The sequence below is a fragment of the Microtus ochrogaster genome, chromosome 4 (genome assembly GCF_000317375.1).
Source record: "Microtus ochrogaster isolate Prairie Vole_2 chromosome 4, MicOch1.0, whole genome shotgun sequence".
Classification (NCBI taxonomy): Eukaryota; Metazoa; Chordata; class Mammalia; order Rodentia; family Cricetidae; genus Microtus; species Microtus ochrogaster.
The window spans coordinates 72367252-72384589 of NC_022011.1; positions in this window are offsets into that span (position 1 = coordinate 72367252).

Below are 17338 nucleotides of genomic sequence, written 5' to 3' on the forward strand. Positions count from 1 at the left end.
CCCCCCCCCCCCCCCCGTCCACACACCGAGTTCAATTCTATTGTTGTCAAGTCAGGTTAGACAGCTTTAAAGAGAAAACAAACCACTACCTATTGTTCCGTTCATTTTCTGCTAATTGCTTCCCATCAGCTTTTATTTTGGTTCCTTCCAATATAAGAAAGTCAGGCAGGAGAGAAAGCTTAGTCGATAAAGTGTTTGCCTTGCAAGCATGAGGAACAGAGTTCCATCCTCAGGACCCCTGTTTTGTTTTCTGTTGTTGCTTATTTGTTTGTTTGTCTTTAAGCCAATTGCGATGGTTGAAGCTTATAATACTGACATTGAAAAGCATGAGAAATGACAGCCTAAGTTGTCTCGTGATCTCTACATGTATGCATTCACATATGCATGTGCATGGATCCTAGACAGAGAGACAGCTAGATCGATGATAGGTAGGTAGGTAGGTAGGTAGGTAGATACATACATACATATATACATAGATACTTAGATAGGTGATAGATGGATGATAGATAGACACATAGATAATAGATAATCAGAAAGCTGAAAATTGGAGGAGGCTTGAAAAGATGAAGAGCAGTCAAGGACAGAAGTGGTGATTTAACCCCTACCCGCTGAGTGTCCCTTCGCTGTCATCTGCCTGTGTTCTCTGCTGCCCAGGCTCCAGTTCACAGCCCTCACTTCTCTAGGAGGCTCTCCCCAGACCTGCGTTTTCACAGCACCTGGTACCAATTGCGTTCATTTAGCCTAGTCCCCTTAATAAATCAACCTACAAAACAGATTCTTTTCCTCCAGTATCAACATTCTGATAGGCCTGTTTTCCTCATTTCTTTTTCCTCATCAAACTTCTGTCTTAAAGACTGTGAACAAAAATGTAGACATCCCTTTCATCCCTGCCTTTCTGTCTGCTTGCTTCTGTACTGAAACGGATATGCAGCCACAGGTACTAGATAAAAAACGTCGATGCGATCGAACCATTCTGCACATGATTAATTTTGTTGTGAGCCAAACAGAATCTGTTTTCTGGGCTTTTCTGGCAGCCACAGTCGGAAGCTCTCTTTGCTCTGAAGTCATTTGTTTCTGTGTAATAAAGTATGTCTTTGTCGGAACAATTGGTTTCTCCATTCATGCCGCAGCACCTTCTGAGATTTCCAGAATGATAACCCCTTTCTGAAGGAACGAGCGCCTCTCAACTTGTCTTGTTCTTGTCCCTTGACTTATGAAATTATTAAATCAGTCATACCTTAGGTCGCATGCTTTAACCAATTTTTGAGAGGTAACATTAGTGAGATAGAGCAAAGACAACACAATAAGAGATGAAAACAACACAGACAAGAAAAAATCTCTCTCATAGGCTCTGGTAGACTATCTACAGACTCCCCAAGGGCACTGAAATCTTGTATTTTATGAGTATCCGGGAGCCAGATGATCTGCAAATACTACTAATTGGTTAATAGGTCTGCAGACTCGGGAAATCTAATGTAAGATGAATTTGCTGATTGCATGAAGCTATAGCACAGTCTCTTGACAGTGCATATACACCTGCTTTTGGTAGGTTCGAGTCACAATTACACTGGTTCTTTGCTTAGTTACTTAATTTTTCTGGCTTTATTGAGGTACTATAAACAAACGACAGTGATATGCATGTTCAGTGTGAAATGTGATTTTTTTTATCTACCTTCCTTTTGAAATGATCACCACAACTGTGCTAATTAGAACACTCATTGCTGCAACCATTACCTTCATGTTGCTATTATGGAGCCTACACTGAACTGCTGCGTGGTCACAGGGTAAAGCTACTTAACTGTGGCATGAATAATAAAAAACCCAGAGACAGATATTGGGGTTCAACCTGAAGATCAGAAAAGAAAAACAGCCAAGTCACTAGAGAGACTCTTATCTCTTTGAAATCTTCAGACTGAAAGAGAGCGAGTTCCTGTTTCATCCCACCTTATATTCCTCACTAGTGCTGGGATTGGAGGCGTACACCACCACTGTCCAGCCTTTATGGCTAACTAGTGTGGCTGCTGGGATTAAAGGTGTGTGTGCCACCACTGCCTGGCCTGTGTGGTTGACTAGTGTGGTTGCTTTACCCTGACCTTCAGACAAGCTTTATTTATACAAACATAAATGACATAACACTATAATTCTCCTTCTTGTCTAAAATAAAAAAGAAGACTATAACTAATATATGAAAACTATACACAATAAGTACAATAACTATATACAAATATGAAGGCATTAAATACATCAGCAATGTCTAGTCCTTTTGTAGACAGAGACTACTTGTTTGTTTCCCAGATGCCCAAACAGGAATAATAACACAGAAATTATATTAATTACAACACTGTTTGGCCAATGCCTCAAGCATATTTCTAGCTAGCTCTTAAATCTTAATGCTATGGTTTACTGGGTAAAGTTCCAAGCGTTTTTATCCTTCGGCAGCTACATGGCATCTCTTTGACCCTGCCTACTTTCTCTTTATATCTCTGTTCAGATTTCCCACCTGGCTTTACTCTTTATTAAGCCATTGGCTGAAACATTTAAAACTAGTAGTTGCTTTTTAAAAGTAGATTCAATAATCTAGCTTTTTTCTTATCATATTTATATTTTCCATTTTTTCTTTTCAGAGTAAATTCAGTAATCTACTCTTTTATTCTGTCACTTAACCTCCATTGTGCCTCAGTTTCCTCATTACAAGATAAGGAGGATGATAATCCTTCCTGTTCATAAGTTGTTAAATCCATTTTTATGTAAAAATCCCTTAGAATAGTAACAAGACACCCTATATTAGCTATGATAATTTAAGAGGCTAGGTCTCAGCTTGTGGCTGCCACCACTATCTGGGATATTAGTACCAACTATGTTTGAAAATAATTGTCAAGAGAATAAGAAGCATTCAAATGATATCTGTATTCCAGATAGTACAGACAGCCTTGGGTGACATGTGGACCACTGAAATTTACCGTTTATTGGTCCAAGGTCCCATGTGAAGTGCAGTTACCATCCATGAAGAGTCTCAGAGGCTATTCTTATTCTTCTTGGGGGAAAAGGGCTAGCCTAGTGTGATCAGAACTGTATAGGTCAGGATGGGTGATGGCTTTCCATCTTCTAAACCAGTGATTCTCAACTTTTGGGTCATGATCCCTCTGGGCTCGAACAAACCTTTCACAGGGGTCCCCTAGGACCATGGAAAAAACACAGATGTTCCATTATGATCTGTAACAGTAGCAAAATGACAGTTGTAAAGTGGTGTGGGAAGTCCTTCTGTGTATGTGTTGCTTTTATTGGTTAATAAAGAAGCTGCTTTTGGTCAATGGCTTAACAGAATACAGCCAGGCTGGAAGAGATATACATAGAGAAAGAAGGCAGAGTCAGAGACGCCATGTAGCCCTTCTGGAGACAGACAACAGGAATGGAACTTTACCTGGTAAGCCACAGCCACGTGGCGATACACAGATTAACGAAGATGGGTTAGTTTAGCATATAAGAGTTAGCCAAAAATATGCTTAAGCTATTGGCCAAGCAGTATTGCAATTGAAACAGATTTCTGTGTGATTATTTCGGGAGTCTTGTGTGGCCAAGAAATGAACAAGCAGCCTCAGACAACAATAAAGTATCAACACAAATAATTTTATGACTGGGGGTCACCACAACATGAGGAACTGCATTAAAGGGTCACAGCTCCAAACTTTCTTGAGCAAAAGCCAACCTGCATTCTTCCTGCCTTTCACTGGTTACTCTCCACTCACTTTTGGGGTTTCATCTGTGACCATAATACTTTTAACAAGTTGCTAAGTTGAAAACTTCTTTGGATAACACGGAGTGGTCCACAAAAATCACTAGGCCCTGGGCCAAAGAGATGGCTCAGTGTTTATGATCATAAACACTTGCAAAGGATCCAACTTCAGTTCCTGGTACCTACACACTGGTTCGTAACTATTTGTAGCTCCAATTCCCAGTGATCTGGTGCCCTTTTCTGGTTTTGAGGACAGCACACACACACATGGTGTTTAAAATACATGCAGGCTACCATATCCATAAAATAAACATAATAAGATTGCTTTAAAAAGATCACGAAGACTCTGAAAACATCATCCCGTTCCTTATGTAACACCTAAGAACTGTTAAGTTTAAAAGATCGTGGCATATTTGGACACTTGCTTTCATTATTTTTTTAATCTATGACATAACTATTTACCAAATACCCTGTGTATAAGAACGTGATAAATAAACTCTGACAGTTTGGTGTTAGACTCTCACATCTTCCCTATCAGTTCATCTACTCAGCTCCTCTGTCATCCCCAAATCAACATTTGTGGCACTTTCACCTCATTTGCAGACCCCTGAAGAGTGCCATGAGCTTGAGTCCCCGCCCACAAAGCACAGCTCTGCCTGCTAGCTTCATCCTGCCCTTGCTGCCCTTTTCTGCCATTCATTGCCTTTTAAAATCCTCTTTCTTTCCTTTTTCTTTTGTGTTTCAGGTTTGTGCTTTTAATTGGTGACATTCACCTTCAATGTGACCCCAAGGATTTTGCTAAAAGGCTGTCTAGAGTTCCTAGTGGCAAGACAACTGTATTGCAGGGTGTGGAGACAATCCAAGTGTCACAAGTTTCATCCAGCCATGCCTTTACACTGTCAGCAGCAGGTGCGGTGCTAATGAACCAGAGATATTGCACTTTTGGAGAAATGAAGGGGAAGTCGACCGATCTGCACAGGAGTCTATGCTAAGCGGGGCTCCAGCACCATCCCTAGTGAGCCATAAGGCTATGGAAAGTGGCTGGATTTGTGCGTTCAGTGATAGTAAGTAGGGAGGCTACAACCTACGAAATTTACAGTACGTTTGGCTAGGTGAGGAAAATGTTAACCTCCTCTAGACTGATATGTTATTATAATGAAACGCTGTATCTAATTACTTTAGGGAAATGCGTATTGAATACAACTTTAAATAATGCAGAAAGCAGAGAAAGCAGGAGTGTGAGCTGATCGATTAAGGAAATTGTGAGAATGAGGAATGCATTGACGCTGTATTTCCCTTAGGCACCATGGCTAAGCTTTCACTAATCTGTGTGTAGTGACTTTTTCTAGAACTATCTACCATGAACAACAACAAGCGACTATCCATTTTTCAGTGTGGTAGAGTATGTTTCTCTGCTGGGCTAATTTGTACACCATGCGATATTTGGCATTTTCATTATCAAAGCTGGGTGTGACGGGGTCCTACTGCCACATAGTGCAAAGGTGGAGGATGCCATAAGGGGCCTTAAAACATACAAGACAGCTTCCAACTATAAAGGTATAGTTTTTTAAAAAAAAATTGAAGGCAGTAAAGCTAAGTAGTAGTGACGCTTTCCATGAAGAGTTGGGCATTCATTCTAGAAAGAGCTAGAGACTTACTGTTTTCATCTTCGCAGTCACATGGCCTTCGGCAAGGACTCCGCCCCACTGCTGTAACTTGAGAGTGACCATTGACAGGAGGCTGGTTGGCAAATGGATGCAGCTGTTTCCAAGAGCTCTTTCTGTGGAAACAGCAAGTGTGTTGGATTTGAGCCTAGGCTGACTCGCTCGCTTGACCCCTCCGCGGTGGCTGTCGGTTGTGGATATGCGTTAGAAAATCCTAGAAATATTTCCACATTGGTGTTGCCTGGATTCCATTCCTTCAAACCCCAGGACCTGCTTGGTCTGCGGTGGCCCTTCCTGTGCTGGCAACATTTAAAAGCTCCCAGGAGTTAAAGTGCGGAGCCAGGACCAAAGCCACTGCTCTGAAAAAGGCAATGTTTGTGTATTAGGAAGTTGACCCAGCACCCTAGACCCTTATCAGTAGTCAGCAGACCCTCCTGAGCTGGCCTGTGTCCCAGGCACTCTCCTGAAAGTCCCCGGGGCCTGCGTTCTTTAATTAGTACTTATGGCTCTGAACTCTGGAGCTCTTGTTGAAAAGCAGGGTTTTCAGTATCAGGAACTCACCTGGCTCCCTTTCGTGCCGTCCCGGGTGCGCTGCTTTTTCTCCCACCTTTGCTCACCCCGAGCTCCCATTATTGGTCTTAATGCTCTTCTCTCCTCGCAAATGTGCCCTGACTCTTTCTGAAAATAAGCAACAGTAGCGCCACTGTCTTGTTAGGGCCCCTCTAGTGCCGATTGTTTTAGAAGGCCACCTAGTGATTGCATTCCTTATGAGAGCCATTGTTGTGGAAATTAGCAAAAAAAATGGTTATTCATGAAACTGACAGTTTTATTTTAAAATATCAACTCCCACCGAGCAATAACTTCCACAAAACATTTTTAAAATGGCAATTCTTTACTACAGAGCCTATCCCCATGATCCCCCATGATAGCATCTTATTCATGTAGACCTAAAGCACGCTGAGAAGAAAGCGATGAGCGTCTCTAAAGTTAAAGCCTATTTAATAAGAACGAGCGCGATAAACACCGACTTTCATTTTCTGTTACCAGGACACCGCTAGAGCTGATAGGTGTGGTGATGAGACACTCACTCATTGCCAGACATATCCCCCTAGTCTTGCCAGGAGACCGGAGGAGCGGAGCGCGCAATCAACTGGCAAGAGCTTTAAGAGGGTCTCTGTATAAAGAAAGGTATAGGCAGGTGCATAGGTTTTTCAAGTCTGCTGTCGCAATTCACAACGGAATTGATAGCTTACAGCAAGAGAAATACATCTTCTCCTTGCTTGCAGGCCAGAAGTTGGGACTGAAGCTTCCGGGGACTGCCCTACCTCTGGGGACTAAGGGGAAATCCTTTCCGGGCCTAGTAGTTGTTGGCATCACTGGACGTCCTTGACTCATGACTTTATCTCTGCAGGCTCTTTCTTCCTGTTATCTTCCGCCCTGCCTGCACCCATCAGAGCGAATCTCCTTTAGCCTTTTCCTTATAGTGACACTCATCACCGGCTTTAGGGCCCACCCAGCCAGCTAAGAATTACCCCTTCATTTCAAGGTCCTCAACTGAATCATCCCTGGAAAGATCTTTTTTCCAAATATGGTGATTGTCGCGGTTTCTGTCTGGGGTTTGGATGTGGACATATCACTTTGGGGCCACCATTCGGTGCACCGTAGCATTCCTGGGGGAAACAGACGAGTTCTAATAAGACACTTTGGGATTCTCCTTACCACACCTAGTCCTGCAGAGGGAAGGGGAGGGAGCCCTCCGTGGAACCTAGAGCCAATCACTGTAGTGCGGGACTGGGTAGGGAACACTCCCTGGAAGCTAGAGCCCATCACTGCAGTCAGGAGAGGACAGAAGGACCTCTCAGCGGCATGACATCTGAAAGAGAAGTTCAGTTAAATTGTAAACTGGCATAGGGGGAGCTAAGGGGATAAATCCCTCATCCTGGGCTTCATTAGAACCTTCAGGGTCATCTTAGAACAGATGGTAGAGGAAAAGATCCTCACCGAGGCAGTCCAAAAGAGTGGCTTATAGGGGATCTGGAAGGGCTACCAGGAACTATTCTGTGCATCAGGCAACTGCCACTCCTGAAGAAGAGCAGGGAAGTGCTCAAATTAAGGGGTCAAACCAGGCAACATTCTCAAGTGCAGAAATAAGTTTAACTTTATTTTATATGTACAGAAACCAATGAGAAAAATCTCTCTTTCTCTCTCTCTTCCTATAATTTCAGAGCATGACACACTGGTACTGGGAAATACTAATTACCTCTGTGCTTTGGGGAAAGGACTATAAATGGAGTATAATCTGCCCCAGCCCTTGCCATATATAGGACTAGAGCCATTATCATAGAAGCTCTATCATTATTATTATAATTTTACTTTCTTTATTTGTAGTCCATTTATCTCCCAAAATGTATTTGGGTGGCCCATGAAGAGGAGATACATGTTAAAGACAGTGAGGTAGAAACAGAAAATCCAGACCGTGGAAATGACAAAGGAACAAGTATGTCAACCTGGAGGACTAAGTGACAGAGCCCCAGACTCTGATTTGGCTAGTGCTTCCTCACTGGCGACATTACGATGGCATAGCTTGCTCAGGCTCTTTCTAACACAGCCTTGCTTATCTAGCCATGAGACTCTGTGACACATGAGTCCATAGGGCCCATCCTGTTCATTTAAGTCAGTTTCTATGATTAAGCAATATAAATTATTTGCAGCACTGACACCATATGGGAATAAAATTGAAAAGATTAAGGGGTTGTGTAGCATTGTAATGAATTCCTTGGGCAACACAATACACAAGTCTATTCATATAGGGATCCCATGACAGACCAAGGTACAGATACCGCTAAGTCCAACGTGGTAAACCAATGAGTTTTATTGGGGTTACTCGCAGGAATACAATGGTTACTTAGAGGAGCAAAAATGACCAAAGACAGTTGCATCAACAAAGCCCACTCCAGCATGAGTTCCAGCTTATAAAAGCTGAGGACCTAAACCACACTGCACAGCCTGCTGGCAGCTCAGTGGGTTAGGTTTGGAGAGTGTCTTTTCCAAGTGATTCAGTTGCCTAGACCTTCTCCAGGATGCTTGGGTAGTTTCTGATTATTCTAAGCAACTGGTCTGGTCTCAGAGTTTCTTTGCAGCGTGGCTTGTCTGAGAAGGACTCTGAGCAGTCTGTATTGTTTATTCTTGGGAGAGAAGGACCTCCTTGGTTTCAGGGCCTTCCTGTAACAACTTTGAATCGTTTGCCTTTTGGTTTAAGGGGCTTGCTTGCAAGATGGAATGTTTCGATCTCAGAGGAAACTGCTGCACAGCACAGGGTAAGAGCTGTAGAGGAATGTGGGCTGGGGACTGGGAAGAAAAAATAGTGAGGTTGGAGGGAGTCTAAAGCTGCTGATTATTGTCTAATAGTCTCACCTCTCTATTTCTAATTATTTGTTTCATTGAAGTATCTGCATGTGCTACCATACAGTTCACGAGCTTCGGGCAAGGGGCTGGAGATCGAAACACACAAACACACACAGAGAGATAGAGACACGAACCTCTAAGTCACTGGTAAGAAGTCCTTTATTCAAGAGCACCATGGAGGCTTATATACCCAACAGTCAGGTGGGCCAACAGGTGAAAACCTTATCCTCTGATCCTCAAGGCCAAGGCAACACGTGCTCATGAAGCAGAGCTGGTAAACAACTTTGACACAGCTTTCAGTAACTCAAATCAGAAGGAAAGTAAAGATCATTAGCAGGGAAGAGAAACTGGAGGCCAGGGCTCCAAATGGTTCCAACAAAATCTAGCCACATGTGACCTCTCGCTTATAGCTTTATAGAGCTGGCCATCATGGTAGCATTTTCATTACTGCCCACGATTCCTCCTATTTTCTACACTGGATTCTTTCCTCCCATCACTGGGCTAGAGTACAGCTGTACTGCTTCTCATAAATACCCTCTTATTTAAATGGTTTTGTCAGTGCAAAGGTTCCTATTATGTATGTTTGCGTGTATGTATGGCTTATGTAGTGCTGGTTGGTTTTCATCAGGTTGACATAAACCTGTGTCCTATGGGAAGAAGAAACCTTAATTGGGAAGATGTTTCCATCAGATTTCCTATAGGGAAGTCTATGGGACATTTATGTTCTTGATTAAAGAACATTGTGGTGGGAGGATTCAGCCCTCCATGGGTGGTGCCACCCCTGGGGTTCTGTGGTCCAGGGTTGAGTAAGAAAAGCAAACTGAGCAAGCCAGTAAGCAGTGTTCTATGTCTCTGCTTTAGTTCCTGCCTTGACTTTTTGACTTCCCTCTATGGACGTATAAGATCAAATAAACCATTCCTTCCTGAGTTGCCCTTGTATTCATCGCAGCAACAGAAAGCAAAGTAGGACATAAATAACCTTTTGTGCAGACCTGCTCTAACTCGACATGGTATCTTTGCATTGCGTGCACATAGTTGCAGGTGTTGTAATTCATTCCTTTTCACTATTGAATAATGAGATTTGATAATGCCATTTATTCACCCATTTACTAGCTGCTGAGGATTTTGCTTTGCCAAGCTCTTGGCAGTTTTGACTAGAACTGTTCTGAGCAACTGAGTGTGAATCTTGGTGTGAACACACATGCTGTCCGAGTATGCTTCCTGGAAATGGTTTCACAGTTGACATTATCATTTGACCTTTCTCACCCACACTGGCACCGGCTATTATCATTTCACATATTTATCAACACTTAATATTGTTAGCTCTTAGCTTGAATCATTCAAGTATGTTGGAAGAGGGTGTGTCTGTGGTTTTCTAAAAATCATTGGTTTTATTTATTTATTTATTTATTTGCCACTCTTTGGCAAAGCATCTGCTCAGAGCCTTGACTTATTTAAAATTTGGGGTTTGTCTTTTATTGTTGGTTCCTAATCAGTCTCTTTGTTTCAAGATAAATTCTTGTTTCAGTGAATCCTTTAACACATTTATTTTGTAAATATTTTCTCTTAGCAATGGAAAAGGACTATCACTTATTTCACAGAGCAGTAAGAAGGAAATTGTGTCAGATGCAAAGGTTCCGAAAGCTAACAACTACATAGGAAATGTGAGTTATCGTCTGCTATTTCTGTCCAACCAATAGAATTCAAATCCGCTAGAATGTTGAGGATGATGTACACAAGAGAAGTCTTTAGAACAGAGCATCTTGGAGGGAATCAGTTCAGGTAGTAGATGGACTATATGGAAAACTGAATAGGATTTAAAAGTGATCAGTACGGACTTAATCAAGGACAGAGCATCCCTTCAGGGCACTGGAAGATGAGGGAAGAGAGAAGGCAGCAACCAAGGGTGAGGCAATGAGCACATTGAGTAAACATGCCGCTGACAGAGGGCTGCTTGGTTTGAAGACTATCTCTTGTCACTTACAAGCTATGTGATTATGGGCAAGCTATTGGGCTTCCCTACAGCAGAGCAGAGAGCGAGGCAAGGCCCCAGGGGAAGTAATAAGACGTGAGCTGGGGGGAGAAAACTCTTCAGATTTGCAACAAATAAAACAGAACAAGAGCAAAGACCGCAGGAATCTTGCCAGATGTGTCAACTCAGATGATGCTTACAGTTTTAGCAAGGTGTCATGTTAAAGCTTTTTCCCAGAAAGAGAAAAGAAAGGGCAAGGCTATGAGCTCTGTTCTAGTTCTCATTGCTGCAGCAAACACCTGACACAAACAACTGTGGCAAGGAAGGGTTTACTTCCTTTTCATAGGCTTCAGTCCAGAGGTGGCCAGATCCATTCAGATGGGCACAGTGTGGCAGACAGTAGGACAGTAGAAATGGGCCACAGAGTAGATATCCATGCAGTAGCGGGGCCACAGGGGCTACTTAACACACTGTGACCAGGAAGCAGACGGGGAGGGGGAGAGGGAGAACAAGGAAAAGGCAAAAGACAGCAAAAGTTCAGTGTGAGCCATTTAAAAAACATGCCCCCAAAGCCCAGGGAACAACTTCCTCCAATACAGTTCCATTTGGGTTTTAAATGTATAAATAAATAACCCATCAATGAAGGCAGGGTCTTCACTGCCTAACCTTTTCCCTAAAGCCTCTCATTTGGCAACTAAGCCCCCAGTACATGAGTCTGTGGGGAATATTTCATAGTGAGGTCATACTGGGAGGTAAAGAAAATGATGAATGCCAGGAACAGTTCAGCTATCCATTTGGCAATAACGGCATTGGCGAGAATGGCGTAAAAACAGTTTGGACCACACAGATTAGGAACTGCATCCACGAACAGGTTTGGTGGCTTGCTCTAAAGACACTTAGGAGGCTGGAGAAGAAAAGGGTTAAAAGGAGAACACTGCTGGCCAAGAGCAGCCTGGGGTTGCCCGAAACAGCAAATATCTAAAAAAATGTCAGATGAATACATTGTTCAAATGGTCAGCTGTTTAATATACAGGCATAGTACAGGTAGAGTGAACTTAAAGAAAGATATCTATTGATGAGCATTTAAGTAGGAAAAAAAATGGGACTTATCTTTAAGTGGGATTTTTTAAAAAGACTATCAAGGTGGATCAGACAGAGTGAAGTAGAAAAGCTAAAAATATATATTGGATATATGAAGTGTGTTGATAGCCAAATGAAAACTGAGCTGAATGGGAGGATGGATGGATGGAGTGATGTCAAATGGAAATTTTCTCAATGGTTGGGGGGAATTTTAGAGCTGAGGTTTTCAAGGCAGAGAATGTGGAGGTTGCGTGCGTGAGCTCATGAGAACCACAGAATGGAAGCAGAAGATACAGCACATTTGTTAATGAACAGGGGATAGGGGGAACTTTAAGAGAGGAAATACTGAGGGTGGGCAGTGAAGATGCTTACACATACAGAGGAAGACTGAAATCCCCAAGAAATACAGGTCTGCTGCAGAAATTTCTCAGTTATACTATTTGGCTAAACACCACTGAAAATAGTTGACAGGTCTTTATTTAGCCTAATAACTTCTTGGCCATGTCTTATAGTTCATTCTGAGTGCTTTTCTGATCTGTCTTCTATAGCTGATGTCCTCTCCATATTCAGAATGTTTATACACGGTGCTCAAAAGACAAAACAAACAAACAAACAAACCCCAAAACAAGAAAGAGCCTGGCTGAAGCACCTGCCGGCTCAGTCTCAGACATTACCAAGCCCTCTGTGATACTGCTAGTGAGCTCGCTGCCTTTGCCTAGGACAGAACCGCCAGACTGGGGGAACTGGAAGATACAACTCTTCCTCTCACTTCCGGTGAGGTCATTTTAAGGTGACACAAGAGTGGAAGCAGAGCTTACACCACTGCAGGGCTTTAACGACATACCTTGACTTTTGATCAAGGTGCTGATACATACATTTTTATTAATTTACACTCTGACCCCAAAGGTTCTTTACAACGTGCACAGACTTGTAGAGGCTCCTCTGTGACAAGTCACTGGAGGATCTAGGAGGATCTCTCTTCCCTCCTGCTCCTCTACTTCTAGACTGTTAGGTCACATTATATCTGGAAAACACCCAATCTTCACAATTCCGCTGAAGTTTATGCTACACCATTTACCATGTTGAAAAAAAATTAATCGCAATTGTATCTACCTCCAAGCTTTTAACATTCGTTTAGAAAGGACTTATTTCTGCTCTTTCTATAAAAACAGGTAAATACTGCCATTTAATATCCTCATTCCGAGAAATCTGCAGCACACACACAAATAACTGAAAGGTTGAGGTATCTGTATTGATAATTTCAGTTTCAAAAAGAGATTCTGAAAAAAAGATGTCTTACCACTTATGTGGTCCAGACTGACTGTCTCCATCCAATACATTCATTGGATCATTGCTTAACTTTCCACTTTGCTTCTCTGGTGAAGTCACGTATCAGATGTCCAAAATGGCTAGGAGGAATCATGGGGCTTATGCATATAAATACAGCATTGCTTTTCAAAAAAAAGGACAGAATATGTTCAAGAACTATTTATATGCTGGGCAGGCTTAGAATCTGTATATATTACGTGTACAGAAAATAATCTATTATGAGTATATCTTGTGTTGGGTGCCAAGCTACATGACCTTTTGGATACTGATGTCATGCCTATTCATATTAATAGGAGTTAAAGATACTGAGAGAACCAAAAGCTGATGCCAAGAATGCATGGAATGGTTTCCATGGAACATAATGGCACGATTGTCTTATAGAACAAAATTGAAAAGAGCTAGAGAACGGGAAAGGGTGTGGTGTCTATAAAAATGAAAAAGTTTATTCATGGATTCAAATTTATGCCTAAAATGAATTGGATGCAATATTTCATTCTCAGTTTTCAGGCAAAAGTTAGAAACTAGTTAAATAGTGATAGGATTTTCAGAGAAATCTGGCAAACTAACTCTCTGGGAATTTTCTTCTCCTCCACCTCAAATATTCCTAGCAGCAGCTCTTCATTCTTCTCTGGGAAAGGAAAGAATAACTCACTTGTTTTCAATGCAACCCGTTTGAAAAGATCCCTACCACTGTCCTCTTTAGGATGCCATGAAGACACTTCACATTCCCTTAGAGACCTGTCACTTCCCCCGCATTTCTGGAAGGTCTTGTTGCTTACGTCTATTTACCATGAAGAACCTAACATGGATACCAAGCAACTGAAAAACAAACCCTTGTCCAAATGATAGTCTAAAACATGTGCTTTGTCTTCTCGTCAGATAGGTCACTTGTTCCTTGTGTTCTGTAACCATAATTAAATCCCTCATTGTAGATTTGTGAGCATGGCAAACCAGCAAGTGGCTTTAGCATTACTGTGGTGGGGAGGATCCTGGCCATCTAGAGACTGTCCAATAGCCTTAGAGTCCCTCTAGAGGCTGTCTGATAGCCTTGGCGTCCATCTAGAGGCTGTCCAATGGCCTTAGAGTCCATCTAGAGGCTGTCCAATGGCATTAAGATCGCCTTAGCGTCCATCTAGAGGCTGTCCAATAGCCTTAGGGTCCATCTAGAGGCTGTCCAATGGCGTTGGGGTCCATCTAGAGGCTGTCCAATAGCCTTAGAGTTCATCTAGAGGCTGTCCAATGACCTTAGGATGCACTAGAGGCTGTCCAATAGCCTTAGGGTACATCTAGAGGCTGCCCAATGGCCTTAGTGCCATTTCCAAGAACTAGTTTCTATGCGAAGTTCCAACCAAGGTGTCCTTCTATGGCAACCTTCAGATCATTCCATAGTTTAGTTTCATAATTACTAGCTTGGATAGTTTTCTTATGGTGTCTTCCCTACTATGCTTAAATAGCTCTTTTTTACTCTTTTCTAAAAATTACATAGAATCTGTTTTTATTATTTCCTAAGGGTACCGGCTTCCTGCCTGAATTTGTCATTTCTTCTTCTGCTGAGCAATGTTTTCATGTTTAAACCTCCCCCAACCTTTACCCCAGATCTCTGTGGGATCATTTAGTCAGGCCAGTATTACATTTTAGAATGTTGTTTACTGGACTCACGGTCATCTTAATGCTTCATTTCCTGTACTCCTGGGCTCAATGGAACTATTGCTTCTTGGTGGTTCCATCTTTCCTTTGATTGCTGCGCCCCTTTGTTTTGCTGTCGTCTACTTTCAATTCGTTACACCTGAAAAGAAGTACCGTGGGAAGGGTTCTGAGACTTGACAAGTTTGAAATGTCTTTCATTTTGTTCTCACTTCTGATTGAGAGCTTGGCTGAGTGTAGATATCCAGGTTGAAAAACAAAAAAAGACTCCCTTAGAACCTCCTAACATGATTAGAAGACTATATCTCCATATCACTAACATCACACTCAGTGTTTAAAGGCTGCCTCTGTTCAGACAGGAACTGATGTTTAGCCAGAGAAATTAAGCAAGAAGATGAAATAAAGCCACACCAAAGACAAAGGGAGAACTACCCTCACTCTTTACACAGGATTTGATCTTACACACAGGGGATCCTAAAAATATTCCTCAAAATGATTAAAACTCCAGAGGAAATTCAGCAAAATTATGGGATATGAAATCAATATACAAAGTTCAGTCCTATTTCTATCCATTGCCAAGGAACAATCCAAAATGAAAATGAGGAAAACAGTCTGTTTCTAGCAGTAGCCAAAGAATACATCACTTTTATCTATTTATTTATTTTTTTACTTTTGCCTTTTATTTTGCGTTTATAATATAATTCCATCATTTCCCCCTTCCTTTCCTCCTGCTGAACCCTCCCATATACCCCTTTTTTTTGGCTAATTTCAAATTCATGGTCTCTTTTATTTTTATGATCTGCTGTGACACACACATGTAATATACATAGATACATATATTTTTTCTAACTATAACATGCTCAGTCTGTAAAATGTTACATGTATGTATATTTTCAGGGCTGACCATTTGATATTAGATAACTAATTGTGCTCTTCCCTGGGAGGACTATTTCTCCCACTTTCAGAATTTCTTCGCTGTCTGCCGTTCTTTATACAGAGTTGAGGTTTTATGCTCCTCCACCCCCATTATCTTTGGCATGTCTGTTGTCCTTGTTCAGCTAATGTTTAGAGAGTTATGTTGATGGGACTTTACGGGTGTAGCTCTGACATTACTAGAAGACACAGCTTCAGAGTAAATTCCCTGATCTTGGCTCTTACAATCTCCTGCTCCCTCTCCTGCAACATTTCCTGAGCCTTAGGAGAGACAGCATCTTGTAGGTATATCCGTGGAACTGGGCTCTACAGCTCTACATTGTGATCAGCTGTCGTTTTTTGGAATACTCCCTACTGCAAAGAAAAGTTTCCTTTGTGAGGGGTGAGGTCTACATTTATCTATGAATAGAAAAAAGTTATTTAGAATGTCGTTAGTGATTATGTTATTTTAATAAACTGGAGGTTGTGGAATAAATGGAGTTGAGGAAGGTTAAAGAATTATGCACTGAAAACTGCAGAAACATTGCTGTAAAAATTAAAGGTCACCAAACAAATGAAAACATATACATGAATGGATTAGGTTTGATATTGGTAAGGTATCAGTACCCAAAGCAATTGATGGAGGCAGTGCAATGTGCATCAAAAGCAGTGTGCATCAAAAGCAATGTGCATCAAATGCAGTGTGCATCAAATGCAATGTGCGTGAAATGCAGTGTACACCAAAAGCAGTGTGCATCAAAAGCAGTGTGCATCAAAAGCTGCAGTGTGCATCAAAAGCTGCAGTGTGCATCAGAAGCAGTGTGCATCAAAAGCAGTGTGCATCAAATGCAGTGTGCATCAAATGCAGTGTGCATAAAAACTCGCAAAAGGCCATTTCTCAGATTCATTCAAATTGACAAGCCTAAAAAAAGAAATTTAAACCAATAATGAAAAAAAAACCCACCAAAATTGGATGTCTTACACTTTCCATTTTCCAACCTTATACAGAATGATTGTCATCAAGTCAGCACAATGATGAGTAAGTTATTGGTGAATTATAATTATGAGCGCAAGCCAACACTCATCTCTCTCTGGGCCAATTGGTTGCAGTACCGAGACCATTTCCAAAGAAAGAAGACCTTCAGTAATTCTTTGAAACAACTGGATATCTGTTTGCAAGAGAATGAACTTGCACTCTTAATTTCCTTCACATATAAAACTTAATTCAAAACACACTAAAGACCCATATAAAAGATAAAAGTATATAACTCTCAGGAGAAACCTGAGCTAAACCGTGACACTATGCGCCTCTTAGACAAAACACTGGAAGTACAAATAACCAAAGAAAAACAAATTGGGTTTCATCAAAATCAAAAGGTTTAACTCCTCCAAGCATGCTATCAAGAGAATGAAAAACAACTCGTGGAATGGCGTATTTTAAAATCATGTCTCTGGCTATTACGAACAATGCTGCTATGAACATAGTTGAGCATATACTTTTGTTGTATGATGGGGCCTCTCTTGGGTATATTCCCAAGAGTGGTATTGCTGGGTCCAGGGGTAGGTTGATCCCGAATTTCCTGAGGAACCGCCACACTG